Raw genomic sequence first — 15,115 nt, forward strand, 5'->3', positions numbered from 1 at the left:
TTGTGCCCAGGCATTGTTAAATATCAATGGCTCTGGGATGGAATGAGCATGGATTGTTCCAGGCAGCATGTAGCATCAAATGTTAGCACCATGCAGTAATGAACATCAGTAGTCCAAGCACTAGTGAGTCTCAGTTTGCCCATCCAGTAACAGGCACTGATGGTCTGGAAGCATTGTTAAAAGTTGCCTGTAAAAAGTGCAAATTGAACTGTATTTTTAAAAATAGCATTGTGACTGCAAGGTAAACTGGGGATTCTTAAATATGATTTGTAGGAAATTGGGTGACTGGTTGAGGAAGGTGAAACCCTACTTAAGCAGCAAGCACAATTTTTCCCCGGGTGCAACACAAGCATAACCCAAATTAACCTATGCATAATGCTGTGGTAGCTTGGCACAAAAGCAGTCAGGCTTAACTTAAAGGCATGTGCCCATTTTGGCTGGCAGTTCTCTTTCTTTAAAAAACTGCTTGATGTCAACCACAGTAAAGCTTTCCAGGTTGATGAGCTAGAATTAAATTTCTGCAGGTATGGTCACATAGTCATATGGTAGAATGAGAGTGCATTCGGAAAAAGCCGAAGAGTCAATAAGAAACGTTTAAAAGAAACTCAAGTTAGTATAAAAATATTTATCTGGATTTTTTAGTGTAACACAAAATCACTATATGGCACTAGACAAACACAAGCCCTATACTCACCGCTGAACACTTAAGTAGGAAACTGGGTTACTCTTTGAGGGGGGAAAACCTTACTCAAGCACCAACCACAATTCTTGTCTGGGAGAAACACAAGCAAATCACAAAATACCCTGAGCTTAGTCCTCTGGTAGCTTGGCACAAAAGCACTTAGCCTTAGCTTAGAGGCAGTGTGTAAAGTATTTATGCAGCATTTCAAACAGTGGTAAGGTGAAAACCCAACACACAAAAAATTGTATGCCAATTTAGAAAAATAAAAAAATAGAGTAAAATGTAATAAAATACTTGACAGCAAAACAACAACAATCCAATTAGTAGAACCAGAGATAAGCAATTTGAAAAAAGTAGGTATAAGTAGTGCTGAAAAGCACATGGAGCCAACTGTGGTTATCTGGTCATGATGGACCAGGACGGATAAAGTCACAACTTCAGACTAACCACAATGGAGCCCAGGCCAGTTGCAGGTACTAAGTTAGACTCACTGTACAAAGTACGGTTCCGAAGACGCTGCAGAGCTGCTATGCGAGATCCTGCATTGCTGTTGACTATGCCATTATCGGGGAGAAGGAGGGCTTGCGATGCATAGTCCTGCGTCAAGAATTCATCATGCAGCAGGGGTTCTGAGGATGCCATTGATGGGGCATACGACGCAAAGTCCTGCAACAGGTATGTGTTGCGCAGTGGCAGTTCCAAAGAGTTGCGGGCTGCGATGCGATGTTCTGCATTAGGGATGCGGTGTGCAGTGGCATTTAAAATCTGGAGCTGGTAGAAGATGCATTTCTCTGCATCAGTTCAGACCAAACGACCACAGCTGGGCTGGCAGATCACCTTCAGGCACACTTCCAAGGGTCCAGGTGTAAGATGGCACTACTTAGAGAGTGGTAGACCTGACAGCCTTAGGGTGGTCTTCCCCCAACCTTTTGCCTACCTCCATCCATTTTTCTGATCTTGTTTTTGCGAGTTTTAGGACTCTGTGCACTTTACCACTGCTGACCAGTGCTAAATTACTTGTGCTCTCTCCCCTAAACATGGTAACATTGGCTCGTACACAAATGGCATATATATTTTACCTGTAAGTCTATATGTGAACAGCCCTGTAAATAAAATGATTCTAGAAGGCCTGCAGCACTGATTGTGACACCCACATAAGTAGCCCCTCAACCATGTCTCAGGCCTGCCATTGCAAGGCCTGTGTGTGCAGGTTCACTGCCACTTAGACATGGCATTTACAACTACGTGTCAATCCTTAAACTCCCCTTTTATCACATAAAGGTCACCCCTAAGGTAGACCCTAGGTAGCCCATAGGGCTACGGTGGTATGTAAGTAAAAGGCAGTACATGTACTTGTATGTTTTACATGCCCTGGTAGTGAAAAACTCCCAAAGTAGTTTTCACTACTGTGAAGCCTCCTCTTCCCCTAGGTCAGCATTGGAAATTCCCTTATATACTTTTAAGTGGTAATTTCTGATCTGAAAGGAGTGGCATTGTCATGTTTGGTATGGTTGAAATGGCAGTGAGAAATCCTGCTTACCGGTGAAGTTGAATTTAACATTACTGTTTTAGAACTGCCACTTTTAGAAAGTAGGCATTTCTCTACACTTACTGCTCTCCATTTGCCTTACAGCCTGTCTCCAATCCACCTCTGGACTGTGCTGGTTGCCAGCTCCCCTTGTGCATTCCACCCTGACAGCCATAAACACATGACACTCAGCTGCATCTGCATTTATGTGCATACCGATGGATCTTCTTGGGCAGGAAAGGAGGAGGGGCTTTCAATTACACTTCAATGGGTAGTGCCCTGACCTCACAGAAAGAACTGATACCCCCCGATCTCCTAACAGACAGGACTGGGTTGAAAGAGGAACTGGTACACTTCAAAACCACTCTTTGAAGTCTTCTCCACTTCAAAGGCACATTTGGATATATATAAACTGGGTTTGTGACCCCTTCAAATCAGACACTTCTGGACCTACAACTGGACTCTGTCAGAAGGACTGCAGTGCTGCCCAAAGGACTCAACTAGACTCCGGCAACCGGCACATCGATTTTCTTTTCACACATCCGAGGTACTTTGCGCTAAAGAGATACACCCATTGATTTCTATGGATTAAGACCTACTTACACCTCTAAAAAGTGATATCTTGACCTGTGTATATTGAACCTTTGTTGTTTTGGTTATTCAGATCAATATTATCTATTTTCTAAACTGATGTGGAGTACTGTTTGTGGTGTTTTCACTGTGTTACTGTATAAGCTATTGCACAAATACTTTATAAAATCCCTTCTAAATTAATCCTGCCTGCTCTGTGTCAAGCTACCAGAGGGCGAGCACAGGATCCTTTATGTTGTGTTGTGACTTAACCTGACTGGGATTGTGGTCCCTACTTGGACACAGTGCATACCCCTGTCAACTAGGAACCCAGTTTCTAACAGGAGCAAGACTCATAGCAGCCACAGTCAAGATGCTGCTCTCAAGGTGGTTTGAGCCCTTTCTATTCCCTGAGGCTCTGATCAGGGACAGAAAAGGGCCACGGATGACCTGGCAGAGCACCTTGAGGTGCACATCCAAGGTTACAGACTGGGGTGGAACCACTTGGGGTCAGAAAAACTCACAGTAGGCAGAGTCCAGGGGCTGGGTTCAAGCTGGTTGGAGCCATTTGTGTCCCTCAAGCTCTGATCAGTAGGTCAGCTAACTAGCCCATGGAGTCACTCTGGTGGTCCTGTGTTCAAGATGATGGTCCAATCCTTTTCACAGGCATAAGGGCAGCTGAATAGAAGGGTAGCAATCCTGCGTGCAGCACAACAGTCCTTCTGAGTCTTCCAGAGGTGTACAGAAGAGTTGGGTCTGAGGGATCAATATTTATACTTGGTGCCAAATTTGAAGTAAGAGAAGCTTCTGGAGGTTTCCACCCTCAGAAGTATTTGGAATTTCCCGTCTCTATGCCCTGGCCCAGGCTTGTTTGGGGGCACAAAGACAAGTGTCAAACCCTTTTGTGAGTGTGCCTTGTCGTGTGGCCCAGAATACAGGCCACAGGCACCAAACGGTTGGGACATGAAAATGGCAACTTTCTAAAAGTGTCATTTTCACAATTGTTACTTAAAATCCAATTTTACCATTAAAGAGGGGTTTAAATTACAATTTTTTAGACACCAACCGAGTTATCATTTATTAAATGTAATAAGGTAGCCCAATGTTATCCAATAACTAGGTAGGCTTTGCAGTAATAAATACCAAATGTAATAGTTTTTCACTACCAGGACATGTAAAATTTAAACGTACATATCAGTTTGAAATACACTGCATCCTGCCCTATGGACTGTTTTGGGCCTACCCCAGGGGTGACCTATATGTATTAAAAAGGAAGTTCAGGCCCTGGAAAAAAGTTTATTTTGCCAGATTGAAATGGCAGTTCAAATCTGAATACACAGGCTGCAAAGGGAGGACTGAGATGTGCTTGACAGGCTACGTATGTTGTTGACACGATCAGTGCTGCAGTTCCACTAACAGGATTTAACTGACAGGCCCTGGATACACATAGTTTACTAGGGACTTACACGTAAATTAAATGTGTTAATTGGGTGTAAACCAATGTTGCCGTTTTTTAGGCAACGAGCACACACCCTTTAGCACCAATTAGCTTAGCACAGAGTCCTAAGACCAACAAAAACGTGATCAGTAAAAATGGAGGAGTAAGGCAAAACATTTGGGAAAAGACCACCCGAAGGCTGGCAGGTCTAACATGATTGTGAGATTCAGTTTGTTTTATTCACCACGAAAAACATTTACTAGATAAATATTCAATAAAACGTGAAACATGGCCCTATTTCATGTGTGTGCATTCACCATGAAAACCACCTAAAACTTCAGATTGTCACAGACATTGCCCAATAAAACAATAATATAAACCATGTTTGTTATATGTGACAGCTGGCTCAGCCTTTAACGTGAAAGACAAATTAAGTAGTGATTGCAATATAGAAGCGTAAGAAAGTTCAAGGTTTAAATGTGGCAGCCCAAATCAATTGTTTCAACATTTGAACACATTAAAAGTGAGTGTTGTCTGTTTTAAAGAAAGGTTAGATTAGTACCTTAGGAGCTTAACTATTGTATCAGTACTTATAAGTGTTTTTTTGCCAGTATTTGTAATCCAAGTAGTAGCAGATTTGAATTTCAGATTTCCTGGACAGAGAAGCATAAGCAATGTTGTCAGTTGAACCAGAGTCCATCCAGGACAGAAACTCCCTACCTGAGTCAGTAATGCCAGCTTCCTCATGACATTTGAGGCCTGCTGGTTTAGTCTCTTTTCTGTAAAAACATCTTATGCCAGAAAGCTTAATGATATGTGAAAATAGCTATTAGGAACAGAAGTTAGATTCTTAGAAAGAAAAGTAATTTAAGTTAACAGACTCCTGCTCCTAGCCCCGCATTTAGATATGTAAATGAATGAGAGAGACTGCAGCATTCTCTAAATCAATGTTTTGCTGGCCATTGAACATACAATAACCTGCCTAAACAGTTGCTAAATCCACAGTCTTCAAATAACTGACTGCAGAGTATCTGCAAGGGGCAGCCTAGCCAGCAGTATATATTTATCGCAAAGATCCAGGAAAGACGTTACTACTTGTGCTTAATTTGTGTCAGTGTTTTGCAGTGGTGAGCTCTGGGACCTAATATGTTGTGTTGATTGTATTTTTAACTGCAGTATACAAGTCATGCACACAATTGCAGGTTATTACATTCTCTTTTACAATTAATCATTACATTGTGCTGACATGCTCTCAAGAAGTATTATTAACCTAGACTCTTGCAACTGTATCACGAGGTGGGCACCCTGTATATTGACACCAGAATATTGATAGGAGACAATATCAGTGACAGAATATCGAAAATAAACCATTGACATCTAAGTAACTCTAGATTTTCTATACCTAAAACCACACATATGTATTTACACAATATATATATATTTTCAAGGTACAAAGATGTGGAGTTAGGAATAGTAAATCTGTACCACCCAAAATGCCCTTACCTTTTGATTTGTTGTCCCTCAATATTCTATCCTCAATATTAGTGTATCACAATATTCTTGGGGTCAATATTCAGTGGTACAACCATCTCATGAGTCTATCACCCTACCATGAACCCATCTTCTCTGAGCCATTTTACTTTAGCTGATTTGAAGCTAGTAGACAGTAATACTTTCTGAGGAAATGAGCTGAATTTGACTTGGACATTGTCAGCATACCAGGGATTTCACAAGTGTCACATATGTTTATTTGTCAAGTCTTTACCGCCCTTTCCCGAATCTGGATCTATTATTGGTTAAGTTCTTTCTACCATAGCCTAGCATACCAAGAAGAGATACAGGACTTCTGTTATATAACATGAATGCTTCTCGTGGAATTATTATGGCTAACAACTTCCTGAACCAATGGTGAAATGTAGGAACTGGCTGTTCACCTAAATTCCACATTCAGCTAGACAGTACACAAGATACCTAGGCTCTCAGCTCCAACCAATATGATGTTAATGAAGCCAGGCAAAAGAGTCTGTTATCATACTGTCCATAATAAAGTTGGTATGGCTCAATGGGTGTCATGTGGTGTGATTTGTCTTGACTTCTTTCTACAGCATATGCTGCTATTAGCTACCATAACCTTTGTAAAATGAATGATGAAATTGCTATGTGTGGCCATGGCAAAAACGTGTGCTAGTAAGACCCAGTGATACTCAACTGATTAGAATTCAAAAGACATACATTAATTCTTGTACCGTACACAGTACAACTGCATAAAGCAATAGTACTGTGGAGAAGCACTTGGAGTTGTGGATGGCATCTTACTGGCATGTCGGATATAGTGTTTAAAAATGGAACACCTGTGTTTGTTATGTTCCAAATGGAGGTCATGAGCACACCTCCAAGGTCTCCACATCATCCACACCGCTTGTCTTCAAATGCAAGATTTACCACATCAATGTCCCAGAGAGTCAGCAAAATAGGATGTGGACAATATTTGATGGGTGGTATAACTCTCACTCACAGTCCTCTTCAATTGGAGATCACACCTTCCCTCCTAAGAGACTGCTGCTGAATACCAATCCTGCTCACAGCTACACCATGCCCATGAACAACTACCAGCATCATCTAATGAAGTACCTTTCATTCTGCCAAAGAAAACAACTAGCACAACGTACAAAACTGTTCCCTAGATTCGGCAAAAGAAAGCATGCAGCACAGTTCCCAAGACTGTCCCCTCTATTCTGCCAGAAAAGGCAGCCAGCACATCTTCTCAGACTCTCTCGCCATTGCACAAGAGAAGGGACCCAGCACTATGGCCTCTCACAGCAACATTTACTGCAGCCCTAACACCTTAACCAGAATGCTGGACTGTGGAAAGCCAATGTGGTGCAAGTGGCAACAATTACAGACACGATATGGCTTTTACTGTATTCACTTGAGAAACATTTATGGCAGTCAAAGACTTCCACTTCTGCAAAAATTGTAGTACACTTTACAGAAAGTGCTTCCTCAGAAACTGGCCCCAGAACATCACCCCTAAGACATAGGCATATCAATGCCACTCTCAAAACGCTGAACACACATGGTTATTGGAAGCTAATGTATATTAAAGGAACGATTAGAAGGTTTGAGACCTTGACGTCCCCTGCAGGGGGGACCAGCATATGAGGTTTGGCACTCGTCATCCTGCCGGTTTCTACTGATCAAGACCCGCAGGTTGATGAATTGTGCTTGCACAGACGTGAGGTTATGTTGCAATAACAAATGTTGCGACCTGGACAACACAGCAATCTGGAATAACGTTCGACTTTTCGCAACATTCAAAATGAGCTATTTTCTTCCTACTGTGTCTAGAAAACGATCCTATCAAGTGAAAGATTCTTATGGGCAACTAGATATATAAATGGACAGATTGCATACGGTGACCGGCCTTGGTTGTCATCAAATGTATGGTGTATTTCTAATGTCTTTGTTGTTATTGCAATGCAGATGTGGTAAAATACACTGGGAACCGTCCCAAAAGTGGTGCATATACCACCTACCGTATTACGAGTCCATTATATCCTATGGAACTCGTAATACGGTAGGTGGTATATCTGCCACTTTTGGGACGGTTTAACACCGTCCTCCAAAGTTGTAATCAGGCCCAGAGTCATTCTAGTTTGGGTTCTTATTAGATAATTCCTGATTTTGCATATCTGCCCAATATCATTTATTGTAGACACTGGCTGGCGTAAGTCTGAATTTGTGAAAAAAATAATGATTTAAATCAACCTTTCTATTCAGTCCCTTGGTTACCAAAGGGTTTTAGCCTATGCAAATACAGACAATGAAGGTGTTAATGATTAAGTCAAATTATGATTTAATAGATGAACCTGAGAAGGTGGCATTCATCTTGGATGCAGTTTAAAATGCCATTCTTACTGCCAGTGATGTGAAACAAGATTATTGTACTGTACTCCATTACTGTCTCATGGTTGTACAAATACATTCCCAACATCAGTTTATACAGCTACTGACTGAGCATTATATTTCCACTCCAAGACCTTTTAAGATTTTTGAATCATAAAATCTTACATGCTCAAAAACTATGTTTAGGCACATTGCTTTCTAGCTTTCTCTAACTTTCTCATGATGAAAAAACTATAGGCAAAGGGTCGCTGTTGTGCCTCAATGGTTAATATCATGCTATGTATTCTTTTAGCTTCAAACAAAACAAGATTAGCTTTGCACATTGAAGGAATATGGTACACACTGATAAAACATGGTTTCGCTGTCTATTTCTTTAAATCCAACCTCAATGTGGAATTCTGCATAATAATTACTGTATGTAAAAAAAGATTGGTTCTTTACATCCATCCTTTTAGGCCCATATTTATACTCTTTTTTTGCGCTGCATTTGCATCATTTTTTTATGCAAAAGCAGCGCAAACTTACAAAATATGATTGTGTTTTGTAGGTTTGCGCAGCTTTTGCATAAAAAAAATGACACAAATGCAGCGCAAAAAAGTGTAAATATGGGCCTTTGTTTTTTGGCTGAGCTTATTAAACGTATTCCCCAAATAAGCGTACTTTCCTGTTAGAAATGGGGTCTTTGGTTGGCAGTCAGGCTACCCCCTGTCCAAGCATGGACCCTCACTCTAGTCAGGGTAAGTCACACACAATCCAAATTATCCTGGTCACACCCTCTGGTAGCTTGGCACTGAGCAGTCAGGCTTAACTTAGAAGGCAATGTATTAAGTATTTCTGCAATAAATCATACAATAACACAATATAGCACCACAAAAATACACCACACCGTGATTAGAAAAATATATAATATTTATCTGGGTATTTGCAGGTCAAAAAAACGATCAAAGATGCAATAAGAATTTGTAAAGCTATCACTGAAAAGTGATATGAAGTGTCTTAGGTCTTTAAAAAGTAAACAAAGTTTCTTTCAAGCACAAAGTACCTGGTTTGGAGTGGAAAATCTCCGCAGAGGGCCGCAGAAGAGGAGATGCGTGGAAAAATGGTGTGTGTGTTGGTTACGCCCCTTCACACACTGACTTGTGTCGTTATTTTCCACACAGGGCGACGTGCATCTTTCTACGGGAAAAAAAATGGTGTGTGCATCTGTTTCGCCCCTTCACACACGGACTTGCGTCGTCATTTTTCACTCGGGGAAGACGTGCGTCATTTTCCAGCATGGGGACCGTCTCATTCTGTGGGTCGCAGGATTACCAAATGCCCCAGGGTCTGTGCGTGGAATCCTAGGCTTGTTATCCGGCTGCGCGCCGTTTCGGTGGGCTGTGCGTTGAATTTTCTTCCGCACGGCAGGCGTCGCGTCGATTTCATCTCTGGAAGTCGGGCGGCGTTGTCCAGGCGAGGCCGTGCATCGAAGTTCCGGTCGCACTGCAGACTTCGCGTCGAGCAGCGTGCAGTGAATTTTTCACTGAGGAGCAAGCTGTGCGTCAAATTTTGCGGAGCACAAGGAGTCCAGTTGAAAAAGAGAAGTCTTTTTGGTCCTGAGACTTCAGGGAACAGGAGGCAAGCTCCATCCAAGCCCTTGGAGAGCACTTTTGACAAGAGTTCAGCAAGGCAGCAGGCCAACAGCAAGGCAGCAGTCCTTTGTAGAAAGCAGTCAGGTGAGTCCTTTGAGCAGCCAGGCAGTTCTTCTTGGCAGGATGCAGGTTCTGGTTCAGGTTTCTTCTCCAGCAAGTGTCTGAGGTGGTAGGGCAGAGGCCCTGTTTTATACTAAAATGTGCCTTTGAAGTGGGGGAGTCTTCAAAGAGTGGCTACGAAGTGCACCAGGTCCCCCTTCAGTTCAATCCTGTCTGCCAGGGTCCCAGTAGGGGGTGTGACAGTCCTTTGTGTGCAGGCCCTCCACCCTCCCAGCCCAGGAAGACCCATTCAAAATGCAGATGTATGCAAGTGAGGCTGAGTACCTTGTGTTTGGGGTGTGTCTGAGTGAATGCACAAGGAGCTGTCAGCTAAACCTAGCCAGACGTGGATTGTAAGGCACAGAAAGATTTAAGTGCAGAGAAATGCTCACTTTCTAAAAGTGGCATTTCTAAAATAGTAATATTAAATCCAACTTTACCAGTCAGCAGGATTTTGTATTACTATTCTGGCCATACTAAATATGACCTTCCTACTCCTTTCAGATCAGCAGCTACCACTTCAACAATGTATGAGGGCAGCCCCAATGATAGCTTATGAAGGGAGCAGGCCTCACAGTAGTGTAAAAACGAATTTAGGAGTTTTACACTACCAGGACCTATAAACTACACAGGTACATGTCCTGCCCTTTACCCACACAGCACCCTGCTCTAGGGGTTACCTAGGTCACATATTAGAGGTGACTTATATGTAGAAAAAGGGGGGTTTTAGGCTTGGCAAGTACTTTTAAATGCCAAGTCGAAGTGGCAGTGAAATTGCACACACAGGCCTTGCAATGGCAGGCCTGAGACAAGGTAAAGGGGCTACTTAAATGGGTGGCACAACCAGTGCTGCAGGCCCACTAGTAGCATTTAATCTACAGGCCCTAGGTACATATAATGCACTCTACTAGAGTCTTACAACTAAATCAAATAGCCAATCATCGATAAACCAATCAACAGTACAATTTACACAGAGAGCATATGCACTTTAGCACTGGTTAGCAGTGGTAAAGTGCCCAGAGTTCAAAGTCCAGCAACCGCAGGTCAGAAAAAATAGGAGGAAGGAGGCAACAAGTTTGGGGATGACCCTGTCAAAAGGCCAGGTCCAACATTTCCTATCTGGAAATAATACTGTTTTGATGTCATTGCTCAGCGAGTTTGTGTAGTAAAACCAACCTTTACAAAAATCATTTCACCAATAGAAGTGGGACATATCAAAAAGGAGTTAAAGGTGGTACAAGGGTGTGAAGACTAGGCATCGATTAGGCAGAGTCACTTTTATGGAAATGTACAGAGACCCTCCAGTCACTTTCCAACTTGTCCTACTTTGATTAACTGTATAATTCAAGTTAACTTTTGTGCATTATGTGAAGGATCAAGTGATTATACAGAGGCCATACATGTCATTTGATGTGTACACTGACTAATGGCTCGTACATTTTGTTTCTTATAGGACAAGGAGGTCGTTGAATGAGGAAACTCATACTGTGAGAATTTACAGAAACAAAGAAAGAAGGAAGCACAGCACGTAGAGGTAACGTCCTAGCAATCAATGTGACCCTTTTTTGTTTCTTCCAGCCTACGATCCATTGTACGTACTCTCACACACACACACACACACACCACTTTTGATTGGTGGGTAGAAGGGCACATGGCACACTTAGGCCCATATTTAAACTTTTTGACGAAAATCTGCGCTAGCACAGATTTGCGTAAAAAAGTATAACGCCAGCTACCGACATTCCAACGCGCCAGCCGGGCATCATATTTATGGAATGACAGTAGCTGGTGTTGTGGCCTGGTTAGTATCAAAATAAATGACTCTAACCGGGCAGCGGAGGCGTAGGGAAGACTGGGGGTTGTGTGCCAAAGGACGGTGCAAGTCAGAGTAGAGTCCAGAATATTGACTCTAACCTGACTAGCGTAATTGTTTGACACACGACCCCCATGGAAATGACTCCTGTCTTAGCAAAGACATGAGTCATGCCCCCCTGCCCAATGGCCATGCTCAGGGGACTTCTGCGGCACGTAGGGGGGCCAAGGTTAGGCCCCACTATGCCACTTCTACGTAAAAAAAAAATACTCACCTCTTCTTACCTCTACTTACCGTAGATAGGTCCCTCCATCCATGGGTGTCCTCCAGGGGTAGGCGAGGGTGGCAAGGGTGTCCCTGGGGCAGGGAAGGGCACCTGTGGACTGCTTCCATGGTCAGAGACCATGGAAATGAGCCCACAGGTCCTTTAACGCCTGCCCTGACCCAGGTGTTAAAAAATGACTCTAAACCGGTTTGGAGTAATTTTTTAAGGCCCTCCCGTGCGTAGTTTTTTGCATGGGAGTATAACTAAGGCGCAAATGTCTTTGAGTCATGTTTTGCCCAGGAACGCTTACCTTGCATGTCATTAACGCAACCTAGGTTTCCACGGTAAAAAAATGACTCTCACTCCATGAATTTGGCACTAGACGGGTCTAGCGCCAAAGTATAAATATGGAGTTACGTTTGTGCCAAATTTGTGTCCAAATAAATGACGCAAATCCGGCGCAAACAGAGCATAAATATGCCCCTTACTGTTTCATGAGAGACTCTGCCAAGGCCTAAAGTTGTGCCAATTTATTAAAGCAAAAAGAAATAATTTTCCATTGTCAGTTCCCACCAACTAGCATTTTCCCCTACACTCAGACAACATAGACCCGATTCAGAAAGGGTTTTGTTCACTTAAGTATATGTGTCCTACTTGGAGACATATTTGCAATGCTTCCTTTAATACAACATAGAGTAGAATTTAGTTACATCCTTAATGTATTAAAGATGACAATTATGAAGAAATATTTCTAAAATATGCATCATATTATAGGCCAAAATCAAAAATACAAAACAATGCTTCGTCATTCCATATATATGATGTCAATAAATGTATTATGCATTCAGATTTCGCATAATGATTATCAGTTCTTCTTTTTTCCCATGTATGAGACTGTAAAGTATATAAGGTTAATTACCTTGGTTTTGTTTTACCTACAGCAAAAACAGAACGAAAATATGCACAGTTTGTGTGCAAAGCACATACACAAAGCTCTGTAAACATGATACTTTAACAAGTATCTACTAGTAAAGTGGCTGTGATTGGAGTTTGAAACTATATGTTATTTGTACTGCATTTATGCATAGGATGGGCTAGAACAGTCTACTGATCCATGGGCAACTCCTTTTACAGAAGCCATTGTACAATCTCTTACACCTTGTCAAAGCTGGAGGTTCTTTTCTGGGCCCTGGACTTAGCACATTTGAACTGTTAAGCACTAATTGCATAAACTGGATAGCATCTCATATTCAGCTCCACACAATCTTTACTTTTCTGATGAGTTCACAAGGATGAAACACTGGTTTCAAAGGCTGTATAGCGTTTGCTTTCAGATTCAAGCAAGGACAAACATTTCTCTACTGTTTTGATTGGGCAAACGTTGTGTGCTTCCACAAAAATGTGCTTCCCTCCACACAGCTGTGATCATTTTATTAATTTATCCCACCGCCTAAGCTTGAACTTTTAGGGTCACTCACATGACATTGGAATGCTATAAAAGTGTCTTAGATAAAAATATGATTTAGGTTGTTTTTATCTGGCAGCAGCACAGGTAGAAGGAGGGCAGTCATTAACCTATATGTATTCTTAGGTTTGAATTGACAGTTCAACTGTTACCTGACTTTTTAACTTACACCAATGTTATTCTCCAGTTCTTTGCTTCAAAACAAATACATGTCTAGTTACATATTATTTACTTGTAATGCTTCACATTATGTTACAATATTCCTATAAAGCCAGAACTATTGGCATTGCCAGTGCTTGTTCGTTTTATTCCCAATTACAAGGCAGTTTTTCTGGGCACAACATTGTGGTCTAATGCAGTGAACGGTCTTGGGGAAAGTTTGTACTTCTTTCCTCCTTCATCAGGGTGTAAAAGGAAAATACAATTGATCCTGAGTCAAATGTAGGAAGCACTGTATTCCTATTCCGAAAGATTTCATGTAATATGGTTTCATATATCTGCAAATGAAACTTGTCCTTTTGGGAACGTCTCATTTGTCTACTTGGGGCCATTCTCCTGCTTGAAAGATGACCATACCACTTTTCATTGGTATTAAATCTTCTACCAAAGTTCTGTTTTGATTACCAGTTTTCGCAGCATTTATAGCAGACGCTGTGTAATGGGTTGACCTAGATAATTCAGCGGAAAAAGTTGGTATCATGATTTATGACAATGAAGTTTTTTCTAGGCTATGTCTCGGAAAAAGTGAAATGGCATAGCAAAGCGCTAGTAAAAAGTGAAATAGCAAAGCGCTAGTAAAGAAGCAAAACAAAATCTACATATATTGGAAGCTGGAAGCAGTCTTAACATGTATTCCACAAATCTAATGAGTTCCTCTTCTACAAAAAAAGAACTCCATAAAAAGGACTTTCTCCTTTAATGATATCTCCCTTTGGTAGAATACTGTATATTATCTTAGGAAACTTTAAATATGTAAATAAATGGACAGAAGTATTCATCTCATCTTTTGTCATTTGTGTGGCTTGATATGACTAACATTGTCGTGGCTATCAGTTAAGGGGTTTGGAGTATTATAAGGATTTCAGTTCCATAATCACATCGGAAGAACTATGGCCCATATTTATACTTTTTTTGCGCCGCATTTGTGTCATTTTGTGACACTAAAGCGGTGCAAACTTACAAAATACAATTGCATTTTGCAAGTTGGCGCCGGTTTTGCGTCAAGCAATGACGCAAATGCGGCGCAAAAACAGTATAAATATGGACCACATGTGTCCCTTACTGAAATATTTCTGGCATTCAACTGTATTAACAATTGATGTGTGAAGTAAAACATTGTATTATGTTTAGACCTTTTTTGTTCAGACATAAAAAGATAATTTTACTTCATTAAATTTAGAGAGAAAGAATTGAAAAGATTTCATCTGAAGCACAGTAGAAGATGCACATGAACATCTTAAATTGCATTCATCTTATTCTTTGTTCATAAGGGCTTACAATGAAGCACATCCTGAAATGCCTGGAACATTTTTGTGATTATCTGGTGCAAGTAGAATAGATAGAAAATTGCTCAAGTGTATTTTGACGATGCTCCAGGAGTTGTTAGAGTTTTGCAGTTCAAATCTTTTTGAAAAGGGTGTAATAGTATTTTTATTTGTCCCCATATCTATGCCTCTGTGCCACTCCTAACAATATCCCTTTCCATATTTCACTGAATT

The 15,115-nt window shown here is 41.3% G+C and overlaps 1 protein-coding gene across 5 annotated transcripts in view; it reads left to right on the plus strand.

The window, feature by feature from the left end:
• Nucleotides 1–15,115, plus strand: part of FUT9 (fucosyltransferase 9) — a 666,331-nt gene that overhangs the window by 399,535 nt on the left and 251,681 nt on the right. For all 5 annotated transcript variants that reach the window (XR_011203828.1, XM_069235522.1, XM_069235520.1 and 2 more), the window contains exon 4: nt 11,308–11,388. The gene's annotated coding sequence lies outside the window, so the exon portion shown is untranslated. The remainder of the gene's footprint in view (nt 1–11,307; nt 11,389–15,115) is intronic.

The sequence above is a fragment of the Pleurodeles waltl genome, chromosome 5 (genome assembly GCF_031143425.1).
Source record: "Pleurodeles waltl isolate 20211129_DDA chromosome 5, aPleWal1.hap1.20221129, whole genome shotgun sequence".
Classification (NCBI taxonomy): Eukaryota; Metazoa; Chordata; class Amphibia; order Caudata; family Salamandridae; genus Pleurodeles; species Pleurodeles waltl.